This window comes from Sciurus carolinensis, chromosome 9 (assembly GCF_902686445.1).
Source record: "Sciurus carolinensis chromosome 9, mSciCar1.2, whole genome shotgun sequence".
Classification (NCBI taxonomy): Eukaryota; Metazoa; Chordata; class Mammalia; order Rodentia; family Sciuridae; genus Sciurus; species Sciurus carolinensis.
The window spans coordinates 71,142,530-71,145,605 of record NC_062221.1 but is presented as its reverse complement, the minus strand read 5'-3'; positions in this window follow the sequence as shown (position 1 = coordinate 71,145,605).

Below are 3,076 nucleotides of genomic sequence, written 5' to 3'. Positions count from 1 at the left end.
AAGTAGTTAATCTTTCACAGGAAAAATCTAACTGTTTTTAGTGACTTACCCAGCCAGTTCTAGTGTCCCCCCTCCTGCCTGATTCAGAACAGCAGTACTCCTTGAAATTTCGAATTCTTGAGGCACTCAATTAAAATAACAGCATTTTTCACTTGAGTAAACTGAATATACAGAGGATCTATTTCCCCATCTAGAAAGTGGGATTTCCAAATTGTTGTAAAGCTTAGTGTGTGTTGAAGTTTCAAGAGTGTCATAATGCCTGATAAATAAATGCCAGTTTTTGTCTCTCTCCAAAATACCTTCTTTTGCCAGGTACAGTGGTGCACACCTGTAATCCCAGGGACTCAGGAGGCTGAGGAGGAGGATCACAAGTTCAAAGTCAACCTCAGCAACTTAGTGAGGCCATAAGGACTTAGTGAGACCCTGTCTCAAAATAAAAAATACAAACAGAAGGGTTGGGGATGTGTCTCAGTGGTTAAGTACCCCTGGGTTCGATATCTGGTACCAAAAAACAAACAAACAAACAAACAAACAAAAAAAAAAACAAAGTACCTTCTTTTTCTAGGCATCTGACAGACATTTATTAAACATTTACTATTTCAGACATTATACTAAATGCTGGGGTGGTCATGGGGGACAAAATTGAATTTAGTCAGAGGTAGCAAAGTTATAATTGTGTTTGTTGCTTCTGAGTATGGAGGTAAATTCTGATATCATACACCAGTGCTCTTACCCACTGGACTGGGAGCTCTTGAGAATGGAAACACGCATGTGTTTCTCACCTTTATATACCCAGACCTCAGCACAAGGTCTCATTAAATCCATGTATGAACATATGACCACGGTCCAAGAAATGAAGCCAAAAATCTAAAAGCAAGACTGGAGTCTGAAAACTGGGATGGTCACAGGTGCTCAGACACTTCTAGAATCAATTCCATGGAAACTGAGTGTCTGCTGGGTGCTCCTTCCATGTGAGGCCAAGTACCTATCCCTCAGTTAGAATGTCCGCTGGAGATTCCTATGGGACAATAAGTATCCGATGACAATGGTGAAGAGCTTGGGCTCTGCAAGAATGTTGGCCCTTCCAAGAGGGGAGCTCCAAGAGCCTTATGGGTGGGCCCTTCTAGCCTGGTGGTTCAGGGAAGGCCTCCCAATGGAGTCCTGTAAACTGCTCACTGTGCCACTTAGGTCAACATGGGCTGAGATCCAACCTCTGCTCCACTTCCCCATCTGTGCACCTTGATGCAAGGCCATGCCTGCCCCAGAAGGAGCTCTTTTGTTCTTCACACAAAGGTGCCACAGTTCACCACGTCATGCCCCACACTTGTGGACATCTGAAATCTGAAAGATAAGCAGATGCTATACAAAAAAATTTGAACCAAAGGGACCAAGGAGGGGGAACAGAATGTAGGAGGTCTGGGTATTTCAAAAGCCAAGTGGCCTTCAGGAACAAGGAAGTTCAATAAAACTGGAATGTGAAGTTCAAAGGGAAAACCAGCAAGAGAGGTTGGAAAGGGATTCATCACAGCTAGCATTTTCTGTGACTTAACTGGTTGCACTGTGCAATTGGCTCTCCACACATTATTTTATGGAAATTACAGAGATAACATGACTTACCCGAAGTCATGTTAGGAAGTAGTAGAACTATGAATCAAAGCCAGGTTTAGCTCCAGAGCCTGTGCTCCAAACCACTTATTCTACCAAATCCAAAGATGAACAAAAGTGGATTTCAAGGGGATAAAACCAAAGGTGGGAAGGCCAATTAGATACAAGTGCAGAAATTCAGGTAAGAAATGATGGTCGATTTAGATGCAATCAGAAAAAAGAGTGGATGGATTCCAGAGAAATTTAGGAAGAAAAATCTATAGGGCTTGGTGGTTGTTTGAACACAAAGGGCAATTATGAGAAGAGAAAGGAGGCTACAAATGCCTTCTAATTTGGGGTCTTTGTGAATGGCATGGAATTTTCCATAATGGAAAACAATGAAGGAGAAGGAGTCTGAGAGGGAGGTGAAATTAGGGTGAAGCACCTTGGGACATCCAAGTGGAGGTGCCAGTTGACAGCTCAGTGCTTGGCCCCCAGCCTCAGGAAAGTCCCTACATTTAGCCAATATCAACATGAAGTCGGTAATTGATCCAAGGTGGATGAGATAGGGTGCAGCAAAGAGAGCAGAGAGTACATTCTAAACTAATCGTGCTATAGCAGAAAGGCTTTTCCTTAGATCCAACAGCTAAGCCTTGCAAAACATAATCTGACCCACGATTTATCTGTGTCCTTTACAAGAACTGTTTCTAAAAACCTCACAGAGTGTCACATTACAAACTGGAACCAGAGACCCGCATTAAAGTGGGGCGGGTCATAATAACTAAAGAATTAATGGTCTTTTGTGACATTTCTGTCTGGTTCAAAGTCAGATTTAAACTTAAAAATGATTTGTTCAGGACTTTCTATGAGAACATGTGTGCTGAATAAAATATCATTAATATTATGATAGAGGAAGCTGCTTCTGCTACTAGGCCAACCCCATGCATTATTTATGCAGAAGATGAATGGATCACAATCCAGCAGCAACCCCAATGGAGGGAGACCTTGGCTTATCAAGGGTCTCTTTAAAAATGGAGCCTCTCATAATGGAACACAGTCCTACAATATGGCCAATTAAAATTTTCCATGTCTTACATGAAGTACTATAAAAATGTGACTCTAAGTCATGGCTTCTCAATCTGCTACCTCTAAGCCCCTCTAAATGGAAATTCTGAACCACCACTGTTGCAATCATAACAAGATGGGATTTAAGTTCAGTTGGATCCATTCTGTGTATCTGTTCTTTCAGAAAGCATCACAGGCAGTCTCTCCATGATGTGGCTTCTCAAGACGCAAGGACCACCCACCTTACACATCTACAAAGAAGAAGGCAGAAGTGGAGATGGTGACCCCACAGCTTCCATTCTGTTATTAATCATTCTGTAGGCATGTGTCTCCACTGCAGGGTGTGAACTGCACCAAGGGGAAGTTCTCACCAAGAGCCCCAGACCACTAGCACCACTGTCTTGCTCCCTGGAGAGAAGGCAGAATC